The sequence below is a fragment of the Palaemon carinicauda genome, chromosome 41, assembly GCF_036898095.1.
Source record: "Palaemon carinicauda isolate YSFRI2023 chromosome 41, ASM3689809v2, whole genome shotgun sequence".
NCBI classification, from domain to species: domain Eukaryota; kingdom Metazoa; phylum Arthropoda; class Malacostraca; order Decapoda; family Palaemonidae; genus Palaemon; species Palaemon carinicauda.
Genome location: NC_090765.1, coordinates 29,222,784 through 29,241,066, shown reverse-complemented (window position 1 = coordinate 29,241,066; position 18,283 = coordinate 29,222,784). Strand labels below are relative to the sequence as shown.

Sequence of the window (18,283 nt, the reverse complement as noted above, 5' to 3'; positions counted from 1 at the left end):
CGCACATACACACACACACACACACACACACACACACATATATATATGTATATATATATATATATATATATATATATATATATATATATATATATATATATATATATATATACATATATATATCATTATCAGCCATTACTAGTCCACTACAGGACAAAGGCCTCAGACATGTCCTTAGTTATGTCAGGGGTTTAGCCAGTTTGCATTACCACAATAACCACTGTGTATTTGTGATGGTGGGAGATTTTCGTCTGATCGCTCACAACAAACCAACCTAGTTTGGGTGGCCCTGATTAGTATAGCTCTTCTGATCATGGCGAAGAACAAGCCCTTTCACCACGTTACGGTATACCTACAATATAAGCATTCATCTACTATTTCTACTTCAACAATAAACCGTTTACTCTAACAATGGCGGCTCCAGAGAAGACTATATATTGCGGAACCATGTATGAATGGCTCTGAAGTAAAATTTCATAACATAATCACTTCATACACCAGCTCAGTACTCATCAGCATTGCATAAGCCTTCCCCACTATACATATTACCTAATTCTCGTCTGTTTTGCTCACACTTTCTATACCTTCCTTTCCACCTACCTCCTAGTACTTCTGAATCGTAGACTCTCTCTTCTGGAGAGAAAAGGGAGGGTATGTAAAAGTGGTAAAAAGGTTTGTATAGATGAAGGGGTATTATTATTATTATTATTAATTGCTAGGCTACAACCCTAATTGGAAAAGCAGATGGCTATAAGCACACGGGCCCCATCAGGGAATGTAGCCAAGTAAGGAAAGGAAACGAGGAAAAATAAAATATTTTAAGAACAGTAACAACATTAAAATAAATATTTTGTACATAAACCGTAAAAACTTTAACAAAAAAGGAGGAGGAGACATTAGATAGAATAAGTGTACCCAAGTGTACCCTCAAGCAAGAGAATTCTAACCCTAGACAGTGGAAGACCATGGTATAGAGGCTATGGCACTACCCAAGAATAGAGAACAATGGCTTGATTTTGGAGTGTCCTCCTAGAAGAGCTGCTTACCATGGCTAAAGAGTCTCTTCTACCTTTAACAAGAGGAAAGTATCCCCTGAACAATTACAGTGCAGTAGTTAACACCTTGGGTAAAGAAGAACTGTTAGGTAATCTCAGTGTTGTCAGGTGTATGAGTACAGATGATAATCTGTAAAGAATAGGCCAGACTATTCGGTGAATGTATAGGCAAAGGAAAAGTGAACCGTAACCACAGAGAAGGGTCCAATGTAGTACTGCCAGGCCAGTCAAAGGGTCAAAGGACCACATAACTCTCTAATGGTAGAATATCAACAGTTGGCTGAGGCCATGGCCAACCTACTAACTATATATATATATATATATATATATATATATATATATATATATATATATATATATATATATATATATATATATATACTATATATAGTAGAGCTTCACTGATCATGGCATTATACAAAACATTTGACCAGGTGTATGTGTATATATATATATATAAATATATATATATTTATATATGTGTGTGTGCGTGAATTTTGTTATTTTTTCGTGTAAAATAATATGATGATAAAGTTTTTCCAGGCTGTAGATATTGAGCATTCTTGCAGACATTTGGTGTAAATCAATTGTTAGGTCATCTTCTCCAGCTGCTTTGCCTATGTTGATTTTGTCAAAACTTCAGCAGTAATGAAAACCCTTCAAAGACAAAGAATAGATGAATCTTATGTTAAAACACCTGAAGATATCTATACAGGAAGTACAGCAATCCTAAATTTACATAAAGAATGTGAGAAAATTCAGATTGAGAAAAGGGTTAGACAGGAAGAATCCATCTCTCCTAAATTATTCACAACATGCCTAGAAGTATTTAAGAATTTATATCGAGAAAATGCCGAAAATAAAATTAATAGGGAATACCTTAACAACTTAAGATTTCCAGATAACATAGTTGTGCGTTAATAAATCATGGGAGGAATTACAAAGGGATACAAGATTTGAATAGAGAATGCAGAAATATACGACTGTAAATGAATATTGTATGTGTAAAATTAAGACTGTGTCCAATGAAAATGCAGATAGACAACAAATAAGAGTTATGGACGAACATCTAGAGATTATTAATTAATACACGTACTTACGATAGATAGTAAGTGTTTCCCCAGGACGCGAGACCGTAATTAAAAGCTAAGAATCGAGAGTTTTTGGTAAATATAATGAGATTATGAAAATTAAAATGCCACTTTCTCTAAAAATTGTGTTTAATCAGATAACCCTACCAGTTAACTTATTCATTAGAAACATGAGGCATACTAAAGCCATAGAACATAAACTGATTACAACTCAGAGAGCTATGGAAAGAATATTGATGGGAATAACATTAAGAGACAACAGAACAACATGGATAAGAGAGCAAACTGAAGTAGAGTATATTCTAACATGTAAGAAAAGGAAATTGACATGGGCAAGACCTATAATGAGAATGTCAGATAATAGATGGACATTTAGAATAACTGAATGGGTCCATAGAGATTGCAAATGAAGCAGGGGAAGAAAGAGAAGACGATGGAATGACGAACTAAGGAAATTTGCTGGTATGGACTGGCATAGAAAGACCATAAACAGACGCCAATGGAAGAACATATCTGAGGCCTTTGTTCTGCAGTAAAACAGTGTATATATATATATATATATATATATATATATATATATATATATATATATATATATATAAATATATATATATATATATATATATATATATATATATATATATATATATATATATATATATATATATATAAAAATTTATATCAAAATAAAAGGTTATTCTTTTCTCATCTTCAAACTGAAGCGAAAGCCTCTTTAATCTCGCTCCGAAAACCTTCATTTTACCCTTCCCAATGCAGGGAAATGTGCCCTTAGAGAAATCTTTCGTAGCGGAGTCTCGATCCTAATGGCCCCCAAAATTCCTCGAAACACGTATTAAAAGAGCGATAGAAGCCACGCGTCCCTCCTAATACGATATTTCACAGCGCCGTCTTATCATAACCCCAGGCGCCCTCTTCGGTTGATGGACAGAACGGTCAGATACACAGCGGGAAATGGGCGTATACGCCAGCTAGCACTGCCGAATCACATATACTTTACAAGTGTGTGAACGGGGAAACACGTCCGAGACCTAGCATCAACGTAAGGTATATTTAAACATAATTTACTCGCCTTCATCCACAGATACAGAAAACCTAAAACTATAGCTAAGAGACGCAAAATAAATATGAATATGCTCTCACATTAGTGTGATACTGGCATGCTACTTTAACCAATGACAGACACAAATCATGTGAATGTGTATACGACAATGATATTCACTAACTATAGATTTGGGTATTCTGCTTAAATATAAGAGAGGAATAAATTCTGCCAATAATGTAAAAGGAAAGGCGAGGAAAATGTATGGTAAGACAGAAAAAAATTAAAGAACGGGAGATCCTACATAATGGATAAAGAGGGAAACTTGCTAGAATATAGAAAAATAAAATAAATAAAGGTAAACACAGAAGAGGGCAGGTTCTCTAAAGATGACAGAAGAGAATCTGCTAAAGGAGGCAAGAAAAGAGTATAGGGTTTACTGAAAGATGATGGATAGATGCGGAATAAAAAAACCTAATTTAAGATGGAAAAAGAGAACCTACCTAAACATGGAAGGATGAAAAAAAAGAACCTGCTTAAAGTAACAACAGAACCTAACTGAATATCCGTGATGGGAAAATGTGAACATAGCTCAAAATGGAAAGTTGAAGAAAATCTACATGAAAGAATAGAACTGTGACGGGCCGAGAGAGGAGTTGTGAAAACAAAGGCAGATTGGAAACGACTGAGTTATATTGTTGTGGAACACTCTCCTTTATACAAAACCTCAAGGCAACAGGACATGACAAGTTCACAAGACAGACAATATCACAGAGGAAAAACCAGACAGGAATTTTCATGTTCGTTTTAGTGCGAGGGAGGAGCGAAGATACAAGCATAATATATACAAAAGGAATTATGTACAATTGTGTGAAACACGGTTGGTACAGAATCTAATTGTAAGCGGAAGAGGAAGGGAAGTTGCTACCTATAGGCAAGGGAATTACAGAACCAGCGTAAACACTGGAAAAGGAACTACCTTGCAGATGGAGAATATGATTTGGAATGATGAAATATGTCATTTGGCCTGGCATTTAGGTTTGGGATGCCATTCAGCCCTTAGGTGCAACTAGGGGAAAATTCCACTGTTTTAACCTTTTTACCCCCAGGCTTTTTGGAAATTTCCAACCCTTAACCACCAAGGGGTTACTTTTTTCCCAGCACATTTTGGTGTATATATCTTTTAAATTGCTCTAACAGCCTTGCTTTTTGTCATAGAGAGGTCAGGTTGCTCTCATTCTCTTGGAAAATGTCTGAATTTTCTCAAAAAATTATCAAAAATATGAAAAAAATAATTTTCATAGCATTTTTTTGCAAGGACGTACCGGTACGTCCATGGGGGTAAAGGGATGGCTTTTGTGAAACGTACCAGTACGTCCTTTTGGGGGTAAAAGGGTTAATAAGTAAAAGTTATGAGGTTTAAAAATATGGAATAAAGAACGGAAGTGGACTTAGAAGTGGGTGCTGTTAGGGGTCGAAGGGATAAGGCAAAAATCATTAAGTAATGCCTAAAGTGCACCACGTGAGGTAGAGTTGACGGTACGGCCACCCTACGAATAAAATGAGAACCTGACTCATAGAGGGAAAAAATAATTCAAAGATGAACGAACTACCATGAAAAACATAATGTAATATTTTGTATTCTGGGGGTTTTAACCGACTACTGTGGAGGACTTTCTTTCCCATTGTAAAAATATTTTCAAGAGAAACTAAGTAAAAATACTTAGTATTGCGTAGTTTTTAGCATCTGTTGAATGCGTCGACAGTATATAGATATCAGTATACCAAATTCTGGGTAAGTAAAGCACAGCTTATCAAGCGAAGCTTTTATAAAGAGGCTGCGTACCGATGACTTTTCTCTTTCGGCCTACATGCGGCTGCAGTGTACTTCTACCCTGGTGCATTTCTTCCAGAAGTCTCTTAAATTGCCTTTAAAGACCAGGTTACAAACGTCTGTCATGGTTATAATTATAACTAGATTGTAAGGACAAACTACTTATTTATTTAAATTCTCTCTTCGCCACACTGTGGTTTCCTATGTATACATATTCCGCTCTACCAGAGCTACATTTTGATATATGTATCGTTTCATAACATGTTTCTGTTAACCCATAATTCATATATTTGTAAGTGTAAGAAAACACATATATTTTGGCGGGCACTTCAATCTGACTTGGCGCCAACGTCATCCTACCTTTCCGTCCGCACCTTGTAATATACTTCCGTGCACATTCAAATAAAGTATCAGTTGATCTTGGTGACGCTTGTCTCACTGTCCTTACAAGATTTCTAATTGAATATATGTTTGGTATATCAGTAATCAATAAATCAAAAGGTGATGTTTGCATGTAAATTAAAAATATACTTGCATATCAAAGCAAAAATTGTTTTGGGTCCGAAATAAAAGCAGTCGTTCAAGCTAACCGAAATGCAAGTTGAATAGAAAATGGATTTTGAGCGAAGCGAAAAATCTATTTTTGGGTGAGATGGCCATGTCGTCCTGATGGAAGTTCCTATAGGGTAGCTTCCTGGGGTATATTACAACTACGGCGATATTCCCAGAGAATTTACCTTAAGGTACCCAGAATTCTAACTCCTGGAGCGAATATCCCTAATGAAAGGGATATCGCGACATATCAGAGGACGTATTCTTGACACGCCACATGGCAATCTGCACCCCAAACAGAGATAACACATCGAAGGGGTCAATTGGCAAGAAAACGAAAACGAGAAAGAAAAAGGGGGAGCCGCTCCCAAACGATCTCTGTAGAATCTTCAGACTAAGAAACATATAACTACACATCTTCATGAAGGTGTGACTAATAGTCTAGGAATACATGTATGTAGGCAAAATATCTTATCCCCATAAATAACTATATTTTAGACAGTTCGTGAAATATGATAATTGGGAACTCATTAAAAAGTTGTAGGTATTAAAATACATATCCATCCGCCAGAGCTATTAGCACTCTTACTCGATAAAACCATTTATTCATTACTCGTTTCAATCAGGCTGGATTAAGAAACCTGCTATCTTCTTATGAATGAAAATAATTCACTAATTATGACCGCAAAGTTGTATTCATTATGTCTTATAACAGAAATCCCTAGAAGTCGAGGGGAGCTTTTTTTTATATTTGAACTACCAAATAAGCTGTGTGGAACTTTACAACAAATTTACCCAAAAGTGGCCTAGTGACTGGTAATAAGGTAATAAATATGGGAGATCTAGGAATTCAACTTTCATGGATGATGTTCCAGACTTAAAACCCTGAAACCTTTCAGATCAAAACAGTCGATTTTGGTTAGAAATTTACAACTATTTTCGCAATTCGTTTGAATCCCTACAACTGTCCGTTTCAGCGTATTGACACTAGCACAAGTATCTATCTGTTCTATGCGTATTTTTTGTTAGTAAATCTATAAGTTTGGCAACTTTTATTAATTTACCACGGTAAACACTTAAAATATAGGCTATGCCATGAACGGTTATACTTTACCTTTTCTTAACAGTACTACATTGGATCCCTCTCTCTGCTTACGGTTCATTTTTTTTTTTTTGCCTACACACACACCAAATAGCCTGGCCTATTCTTTACACATTCGTCTCTGTCCTCATACACCTGACAACACTGAGATTACCAGACAGTTCTTCTTCACTCAAGGGGTTAACTTCTGCAATGTAATTGCTCAGTGCCTACTTTCCTCTTGGTATGGGTAGAAGAGACTCTTTAGCTATGGTAAGCAGCTCTTCTAGGAGGACACTCGAAAATCAAACCATTGTTCTCTAGTCTTAGGTAGTGCCATAACCTCTGTACCATGGTCATCCAATGTCCTGGGCTAGAGTTCTCTATTTTGAGGGTACACTCGGGCACGTTATTTCTATCCTGTTTCTCTTTCTCTTGTTTCTATGAAGTTTTTATAGCTTATATAAGATAGATCAAATTTAATGTTGTTAATGATATTAAAACATTTTATTTTGATTGTTATTACTTCTCTTGTAGTTTATTACTTTCCTTGTTTCCTATCCTCACTGGGCTATCTTTCCCTGTTGGAGCCCTTGGGCTTATAGCATCATGCTTTTCCAACTAGGGATGTTGTTCAACTAGTAATAATAATAATAATAATAATAATAATAATAATAATAATAATAATAATAATAATAATAATAATAATAATCCATTAAAGTATGAGAGAACACAACAAACACATGTTGTAATGATGGTCTTTATTTATTTGTTTGATGATTCAGTTCTTTTTCTTGTCTTCATTGTTCCATCTTAAAATTGCTCTACTCTTTTGGAATTGGCATCACGCCGATATTGTAATCTCAGTAAAAGGCTCCTTGGCTTTTATTAGAAAAATGCATAAATTATACCGTGAAAATGTCAGCAACAACAAGAATATGAGAGCAATAATAACACCAATCATAATAATTACAGGTTCACCCTGAATTTAGGTGGCAAATATTTACCAGGGGAGTTCAGACAGCCTCACTATATATTACCACACGCCCTATATCAATTAGCTTGACAAAACAAAATGAAACATTGGGCGGTATTCATAAAGAAAAGGATATGCTTATACTGCAAAATATGAAGGAAATCCTTCTACTTGTATTCATAAACATTTCAAGCAAAAGCTTCTACTTTTAGAGCAAAAGCATATCCTTATAATCACATAAAAGTAAATGGTTATACATAAAGAAGACCCTTTACTTCATATAAAGAGCATATGCTTCGAAAAAGCTGAGTCTGGTCAGTAGCAGACTGCAGTTCGAAGAGAAAGGTTGTTCTGTCCGATTCTCAGCACGATGGCAGATTTTGTGGATGTGAGGCATGTTAAACAATACATGCCCCGTTTACCCACACTTGATCGTGATTTCAAGATGTTATTCCGTTTTGAAGAACAAAATGTACAGTGGCTTGCGGACAGATATCTTGTCCACACCTGGAATCTCGATGAAATATCAAGGTTAAGCCATAACTTGGTGATATGCATTTTACATTTGCTTTTCCATGCATAATCAGTTGGGAGAATACGAAGGCTGCTGTATTTAGGGATGTATGTATGTACAATCAGTATATATGTTTATGTATGTATGTATGTATGTATGTATGTATGTATGTATGTATGTATATATATATATATATATATATATATATATATATATATATATATATATGTGTGTGTGTGTGTGTGTGTGTGTGTGTGTACAGTACATGCAAATATACTGTATTCTTATATATTAATATAGTTTATATATATATATATATATATATATATATATATATATATATATATATATATATATTATATATATGTATAAATATATATATATATATATATATATATATATATTATATGTCTGTATATATATATATATATATATATATATATATATATATATATATATATATATATATGTATATGTATGTATATATGTCTGTATATATATATATATATATATATATATATATATATATATATATATATATATATTTATATATATATATACATCGTATAAATATACATATATACAAAGAATAATCATATACTGGAAAAGCTTATATACATGCATGTATATATACACATATACAAATTATATATATATATATATATATATATATATATATATATATATATATATATATGTATATATATATATATATATATATATATATATATATATATATATATATATATATATTATATATATATATATATATATATATATATGTATATATCGATTCGTACCAGAAATAGATTGTTCTAAATCCCAAACCTGAAATAATTTAGCTGAAATCCACTATTTCAATTCGGTTTGTTTTAAACCTCAATTACCCTTCGCGCCCTTCGTCCGGGTATCTTAAAGTTTCCTTCAAACTGCAAAGTTGCGCGTTTAGCGTCTTCAAAACTTTTCAACTCAAATCCATAAATCAAATCACGAAGTTTATTATTATTATTATTATTATTATTATTATTATTATTATTATTATTATTATTTCCTTATCATTATTATTATTGTTGTTGTTGTTGTTGTTGTTGTTATAAAACAAGAATGGAATTTTTCGCGAGTCCTAAAAGAATTCGGAAGAAAATCTTCTCGGATTTCCAAATGGCTTCAGAAGAAATAGCCATAGACTTAGCATGGAATTCTGAATGCCTCCAGAACGGAATCTCAGAACGGTATCGGAAGAAAACTTTCCCGGATTTCCAAATGGCTTCATAAAAAATAGCCATAGACTTAGCATGGAATTCTGAATGCCTCCAGAACGGAATCTCAGAACAGTTTCGGAAGAAAACGTTCCCGAATTTCCAAAAGTCTTCAAAGGAGCATTCCTGAACAACTCCTCCCCGAGCTTCAAATGACTTCTGAAGACCTGATCTTCATTTTTTCAAACGTAGCCTGCAACACCTCACGTGATCTGTATGTAGCTGGCGAAATCTAACCAAGGAATTGCGCGTCAATAGGAGTAAGAGCAAATGAGTTGATGACTGGGAGAAGGATTTCACTTAACTGGCAGAGATCGCGTTCTGGCGGAATAGGAAGCTGCCGGTAAGAATTATGTGTTACGTCTTCGGAACACCATCAACTACAGATGGTTTTGGTTGCTGCCGAAGTTGCCGATCGTTCGTTTTATATCGCCCGACCTATAGAAAGACACGGGATCTTCCGTTGGCAGCTGAGCTTTGAAGATCATAATGTATGCGCCTTGAAGGATCCTTTGCTTGGGCTTTTGTGACGATGTCTTATTAAAGGAGACTCTTGGAAAAAGTACGAGGCTTTGTATCGGTGCAAAAACGGATTGCGGGGAATGAGGATGGAGGCAGAATGGTTCAACTGAACGGTAAGTGATGTGTAGTTCTTCAACAGCATTGTCCCAAAATTCGCAATTCAAGTAAGGATATATCCAGACAACATTGGTAAATATATCATGTTGCTCGTCATTTACTTTGGCATGATAGTGTATGCGGAGAAATCGATAGTATTCATCTCTTTACTCATTGCCCACATAGGTAAAGAATAAATGCCTTCGATTTCCCTGAGGAATCTGACGAAGTGAGGACTCGCGGCACTGAAATCTCTTTTGAAATCTAGAAGGACACTGACGAACTAAGGAAAAGAGACAATGAAATCTCGAAAGAAACAGATAATCTAATGAAAGAAGATCTTGAAAACTAGAAGACAGGAGAAACAGCGAAGCGGAGCCTCTAATGCCAGAGGTAAGACACCTAAAAATAGAGAGCCTCTAATGCTAGAAGTAAGGCACCTCAAAATATAGATCGAAGACCCTCTAATGCTATAAGTATGGAACCTAGAAATATATGTCTAAGAACTTCTAATGCTAGAGGTGTGGGAGCTAAAAAGAACTCAAAGAACTTCTAATGCTAGAGGTGTGGGAGCTAAAAAGAACTCAAAGAACTTCTAATGCTAGAGGTGTGGGAGCTAAAAAGAACTCAAAGAACTTCTAATGCTAGAGGTGTGGGAGCTAAAAAGAACTCAAAGAACTTCTAATGCTAGAGGTGTGGGAGCTAAAAAGAACTCAAAGAACTTCTAATGCTAGAGGTGTGGGAGCTAAAAGGAAGTCAAAGAACTTCTAATGCTAGAGGTGTGGGAGCTAAAAAGAGGTCAAAGAACTTCTAATGCTAGAGTGTGGGAGCTAAAAAAAAAGAGGTCAAAGAACTTCTAATGCTAGAGGTGTGGGAGCTAAAAAGAGGTCAAAGAACTTCTAATGCTAGAGGTGTGGGAGCTAAAAAGAGGTCAAAAAACCTCTAATGCTAGAGGTGTGGGACCTAAAAAGAAGTCAAAGAACTTCTAATGCTAGAGGTGTGGGAGCTAAAAAGAGGTCAAAGAACTTCTAATGCAAGGGGTGTGGGAGCTAAAAAAAAGGTCAAAGAACTTTTAATGCAAGGGGTGGGGGGAGCTAAAAAGAGGTCAAAGAACTTGTAATGCAAGGGGTGGGGGAGCTAAAAAAAAAAAAGGTCAAAGAACTTCTAATGCAAGGGGTGGGGGAGCTAAAAAGAGGTCAAAGAACTTCTAATGCAAGGGGTGGGGGAGCTAAAAAGAGGTCAAAGAACTTCTAATGCAAGGGGTGGGGGAGCTAAAAAGAGGTCAAAGAACTTCTAATGCAAGGGGTGGGGGAGCTAAAAAGAGGTCAAAGAACTTCTAATGCAAGGGGTGGGGGAGCTAAAAAGAGGTCAAAGAACTTCTAATGCAAGGGGTGTGGGAGCTAAAAAAGAGGTCAAAGAACTTCTAATGCAAGGGGTGGGGGAGCTAAAAAGAGGTCAAAGAACTTCTAATGCAAGGGGTGTGGGAGCTAAAAAAGAGGTCAAAGAACTTCTAATGCAAGGGGTGTGGGAGCTAAAAAGAGGTCAAAGAACTTCTAATGCAAGGGGTGGGGGAGCTAAAAAGAGGTCAAAGAACTTTTAATGCAAGGGGTGGGGGATAGATGCCGCCAGCGATGCTTAGGGGAAAGCGCGGCGGCGTCTGTGTTCTTTCTGATGCGTAAACTTAATTAAATACAGGTAAAAACAGGGCATTAAATATGTATTATAAATACTAAACTCATTCTTATATTGACAGCACAAATGAAATCTTACCACTTCCAACATGGAAATAAGCGCTCCCAAAACACGAGTCAACCTTTTACTTCTGCTTGGAGGATATCCTCGCAAGTAAAAGGTAATCATTATGAATATGGAAAGAAAGACTTGCTTATACTTCTACCTTTGGCTTCAGAGAATTACCTTGTACTTCTATCTTATGCTTACAAGGATATCCTTCATTTTTATGAATACCTTCCAATAACTCATTCAAGGTCACGATCTTGAGGTGGGAGCACGATCTAAAGGATCACTTGAACAGAATTTTACCATTCACAGACATACATTTTACATATATATATATATATATATATATATATATATATATATATATATATATATATATATATATATATATATAATATATATATATATACACAGTATATATATATATATATATATATATATATATATATATATATGTGTGTGTGTGTGTGTGTGTATTATTATTACTTACTAAGCTACAACCCTATTTGGAAAACCTAGATGCTATAAGCCCAAGGGCTCCAACAGGGAATATATATATATATATATATATATATATATATATATATATATATATATATATATATATATACATATATATATATATATATATATATATATAAATATATTTATGTATATACATATATATATAAATATATATACATATATATAAATATACATATGTATATACATATATATACATATATATATATATATATATATGTATATATATACATATATATATATATATATATATATATATATGTATATATATACATATATATATATATATATATATATATATATATATATGTATATATATACATATATATATATATATATATATATATATATATATATATATATATATATATATATATATATATATATATATGTGTGTGTGAAAAGATAGATGCTGTAAGACCAAGGGCTCCAACAGGGGATATATATATATATATATATATATATATATATATATATATATATATATATATATATATATATATATATATATAAAGGCAATTCATAACATAAGCAGGAGCTTTAAAACCGGCTTTGAAGAGCAATACGTTAGTTAAAGATAAACAGATTTTAAATCTAATGCGTTTGGTAATAAGATTCTCATTAACCTGGTTAATAGCAAACGAAACAAAAAACAAAATAAATACCAATTTACAACTGGAAAAAATTCTGCATCTGATACGTTAGGGAACGTTCGTAACAAACTACATCCTGTGGCACCATTTACTTCCTAATAAAGGCAGGCAGATAATTTCATGTTATTAGTTAATAGATTTCAAACTCCTCTTTAAGAAAATATAAATATAGCCAACTAGGATGAAATGTAAACTATAATGAGACACATGCTCAAACTGAATAAATTAAATCACAAGTTGGTAAAAATTCTCCTCCTGAGAAACATAAACCTATTTCCTCTATAACCTAGTACGTGACCATTCTCTCTCTCTCTCTCTCTCTCTCTCTCTCTCTCTCTCTCTCTCTCTCTCTCTCTCTCTCTCTCTCTCTCTCTCTCTCTCTCTCTCTCAGTAATGGGAGTAAAGGGATATCATTCTATTATTATACGAACTCCTCATGGACTAATTTATTTTTTCAGACTGTTTTTCTGAATCTCTCTCTCTCTCTCTCTCTCTCTCTCTCTCTCTCTCTCTCTCTCTCTCTCTCTCTCTCTACTATACAGAGTATATGTAACATCCAAAACCCAATACCTAAACTAAAGTGTCGGATGCCTTGATGACCCTTCTTCATTCTCAAATTAGAGTAAATATGATTTATTTTATAGTTAAATGCATGAACCAAATACTTTTCCTATTCATTATTTGTTTCTTATCCCTTTTTGACCAATGAATATCAGATCAAATCACCCACTCATCAGTTTTCCTACCCCCGCCCCTCACCATAAAACAATTATGGTGGATTCCTCGAGGAAACCGATGTTTTGGGTAGGGAAACACCAAAAATGAGGAATTAGCGGCAATAGTAATGGTCATAAATGGCAATAGTAGTGGTCATAAATGTATAATAAACACAAAATAACAAGGTGGAAAACTATGTCGTTTCTTTAAGGGGCATGGAATTAAAGTATCATAATTACTGTACATATGATTCATATCACGTACCTCAGATATTTATGTTTTAAATAATTACTGAAATGGATAAAATTACACTGAATTTCAAAATATATTAAACTCTCCTTTTAAGGATGTTTTATCTGACTGTAGTCATGTTGGAACTGAATGAAGCGGAGAAGAAATAAGGGCTCTTGTGAAACAACATCCGGGAACTTTTTTTTTTTTTTTTTTTTTTTTTTTTTTTTTAGCAAGACAGATTGTACAGATACAGTTACAATATTGTTTACATTATGCTACATAAATAATATTAAGTTTGCAAACATCTTAACTCACAGTGAATTCCATATTTCATACATCCGGGAACTCGTGCAAAAAAACAGGTTACAACTGGAGGGAAAAAACGCAATCGCATAAATCTCAATCAGTCTCCCAAAGGTAATAAATTAGTTCGTTTTATTTTTGAATTTAATAAGAACTGACCCCTCGAGATTGCAATGTCATTAATAAATTTGACATCGGTTTATAGGATGTACAATGGCGTTCATATTTTAATCGATCGATACGTAAGTTATACCCCATTGATCATACTGAGAAAACTGCCAAACTAGCCAGCCAGTAAAGGCGGGTTTACACGGCCGAGCAGCTCACCGAGCCCGGTTGTCGAACCAACTTGTAGAACGGCTCGAAGAGCTTCCAGACAGTACATCGAGCCTCAGTTTGCCTCGTGCTAAAACAACATCAACATGTCTCTCGACCAGGACGATTTGATAGCCATTGCTTTAGCAGTGGCACTAAGAAGGAAAAAAAAAAAGGATCAAAGTGGACGAAGGATTGGCTACGATGATGAGCCTGACTTTCATCGAGCCGTTCGACGAGCGCGCTCGACAACCAAATAACCCGTTTACACGCTCGAACATCAATTCAAACACAGGGTTGTCGAGCCAGGCTCGACGAGCTGCTCGCCCGTGTAAACCCCGCTTAATCCTCTATTTCTTAAAACGAATTCCATTTTTCGCTAGAAATCATTGTTATTAACCCAAATTAGTTCTATCGAAAGCCTCTTCCTCAACCAAACCCTTCTCCAAATCCACCCTTGAAAATAATTCCATCTATCTCTATCCTTTCCTCCTGACCTTTCACCCAAACCCTCTCTAACTATGCTACTGTGACGGGCATGAAACTTAAGTGAAGTTAGTTTGTGTTTATTAACAATCACTAGCTGAAAAGGTTATCAGGTTATATTATGTTAGATATGGAGCCGTGAATTGTATAGAAACAAGCTTAGCCTACAACCTGAACTTGAATATAAAGGTGTTAAATCACTCTGTTAAGAAAGTACGGAAGAGTCACTTTATAAAGAATGAGACGATAACAAAATACTTACGTATAGTATACCCTATAAACCATGCTTAGTGCTACTAGAATGCCCTTAGGCCAAATTAAAGATGTGGAGGAAAACTTAATCACATCTGATCAGCAGTAGGTCATTAGGCCTACGTCTCTTGTAGTGTATTTATTTCCGTATTTCCTTTCCTCACTGGACTACTTTCTCTGTTGGAGCCCTTGGGTTTATAGCATCCTTTTTTTCCAACTAGGGTTGTAGCTTAGCCAATAATAATAATAATAATAATAATAATAATAATAATAATAATAATAATAATAATAATAATAATAATAACAGATCTTTGGATGCAAGGACGTATTTTTATTTTCACCTCTAACCTCTTAGAAACTCTGGTAGCAATATACATAAATATATGAAAATAATAATAATAATAATAATAATAATAATAATAATAATAATAATAATAATAATAATAATAATAATAATAATAATAATAACAGATCTTTGGATGCAAGGACGTATTTTTATTTTCACCTCTAACCTCTTAGAAACTCTGGTAGCAATATACATAAATATATGAAAATAATAATAATAATAATAATAATAGTAATAATAATAATAATAATAATAATAATAATAATAATAATAATAATAATAACAACAGATCTTTGGATGCAAGGACGTATTTTTATTTTCACCTTTAACCTCTTAGAAACTCTGGTAGCAATATACATAAATATATGAAAAATATTGCCGTATGATGGGTCTTTTATGCACCAAGCAGGCAGTAATGGTCGCAAAACATGTCTATAGTGTACGACATCATGCAGCCAAAGACCAATACATTCACTTTTACGTGTATATAAAGAGAAGCCAGTCCAATACGTTAAAAAGGTTAACAGTTTTATTCAAGGCAACATAAAATTATAGGGTTAAAAGCCATGCTCTATACGAACCGAAGTTTTTTCCTTTAATTGCCTTTATTTAATATCAACTTGGTTTCAAAATTATGTTTGATCAGTGGCAAGAATGCAAAATTTTCGAGCGAAACATATGTAAATCTAGCTGTTTTATAGATAACGAATAATAATAATAATAATAATAATAATAATAATAATAATAATAATAATAATAATAATAATAATAATAATAATAATTGCTTAACGGGTAGTGCCTAGAGTATTACTCGGCTAACACGTAAACCTGTACGACAATATTCAGCACAATATCAGCACAATAGATAAATGCCTACTTCCAATAACAACCATTTTGATTCAAGAGTATTTTGGTGCTCTCATCGGAGACATGGTATCACAAATGACCTTCTTTCCAAGGACGTCTTCAACAAAGAAAACTGTTACGTAAAAACGTCTCTAAAGGTAACATTGTAAGGTAGGATAATGTCTGGAAACCGACCCCCATCCCAAACACTCTACACGACTAAGACCCTTTGATACTTCCTACCCTAGGAGTTCATGCTATCATTTGCAAGTTTTAGGAGTTCCTAAACAATGAAAAATGCTTCGTTTGTTCGTTTTTTATTGCCCTACCTTACGTAACTCTTGATAAATAGCTGAATGTCTAATATTGGACTGATATTTGGGCTGTCTACGACCATTTTCAATTGTTTGATGTCGGCTACCCGCCAAAATTCGTATATGTGCGTCTATGGTGTTACTGACGTCATAAATATTACGTTAAAGTATTTAGAAATCGTTTGCCTAAAAATCTACAGTATAACTACAAAATGCATACTACGTGTAGGCCTATGTCACAAAATAAACATGCAGTCAATGCAATAAAATCCATTGCATATCGGCTACAACAATAACTACAATAAGTACCCAGATGTTTCCATTTCTAGAATGTTTGATTGAAGAGAAAATTGGCATCTTTTGAGGATAAAAATTATAAAAAAAACTTGGTAAACAATTTACTTACCAAGACATTCGCTTCTGAGTAAACCGTAATTTTCGGGCGGGAACTTTATCTTGACTCGCTAGAGCAAACGGCGTAGCTTGGCTATCACTTAAAGTATTCTATTATCTGGTGTGCACTGTATATTGCACTGAAATTGTAGTGATGTCCCTTTAAGATATCAATGAACACGTCGCAAGATAACATCACGAAACACTATGAAGTAACACTATACCGATACGGGCGCCATCTTTGAAGTCATTATATCCGCCTTACTAAATGGGAATTTTACCACCATATTCTCTATATGTTAGCAACAATCGTGCAATTGCAGGTGTATTAAATTAACTTTGAAATATTTCTAGTAAGAATCTCTTCAAAAAAGTTGGCATACTTTTTTAGGGTTACGATTTTAATTGATTCTCGTTCTTGTTCAAGGTCATGCAAACGAGAAACTAGAACCGGTGCCGTGGGCCGGTGATTTCTTTTGTAATCCAAGCCTTTATTTTATCTAAATCCTGACTTTTCTAATCCAAGCCTTTATTTTATCTAAATCCTGACTTTTCTAATCCAAGCCTTTATTTTATCTAAATCCTGACTTTTCTAATCCAAGCCTTTATTTTATCTAAATCCTGACTTTTCTAATCCAAGCCTTTATTTTATCTAAATCCTGACTTTTCTAATCCAAGCCTTTCCTTTATCTAAATCCTGACTTTTCTAATCCAAGCCTTTCCTTTATCTAAATCCTGACTTTTCTAATCCAAGCCTTTCCTTTATCTAAATCCTGACTTTTCTAATCCAAGCCTTTCCTTTATCTAAATCCTGACTTTTCTAATCCAAGCCTTTCCTTTATCTAAATCCTGACTTTTCTAATCCAAGCCTTTCCTTTATCTAAATCCTGACTTTTCTAATCCAAGCCTTTCCTTTATCTAAATCCTGACTTTTCTAATCCAAGCCTTTCCTTTATCTAAATCCTGACTTTTCTAATCCAAGCCTTTCCTTTATCTAAATCCTGACTTTTCTAATCCAAGCCTTTCCTTTATCTAAATCCTGACTTTTCTAATCCAAGCCTTTCCTTTATCTAAATCCTGACTTTTCTAATCCAAGCCTTTCCTTTATCTAAATCCTGACGC

At 34.0% G+C, this 18,283-nt stretch overlaps 1 protein-coding gene across 4 annotated transcripts in view; it reads right to left on the bottom strand.

Moving 5' to 3' along the window:
* LOC137632488 (F-box/WD repeat-containing protein 2-like) overlaps positions 1–17,323 on the bottom strand; it is a 477,230-nt gene extending 459,907 nt beyond the window's left edge. For 2 of the 4 annotated variants that reach the window (XM_068364443.1, XM_068364446.1), the window contains exon 1: positions 17,175–17,323. The gene's annotated coding sequence lies outside the window, so the exon portion shown is untranslated. The remainder of the gene's footprint in view (positions 1–17,174) is intronic. The other 2 variants (XM_068364445.1, XM_068364450.1) reach the window with 2 other exon arrangements.
* Positions 17,324–18,283: the final 960 nt, after the last annotated feature.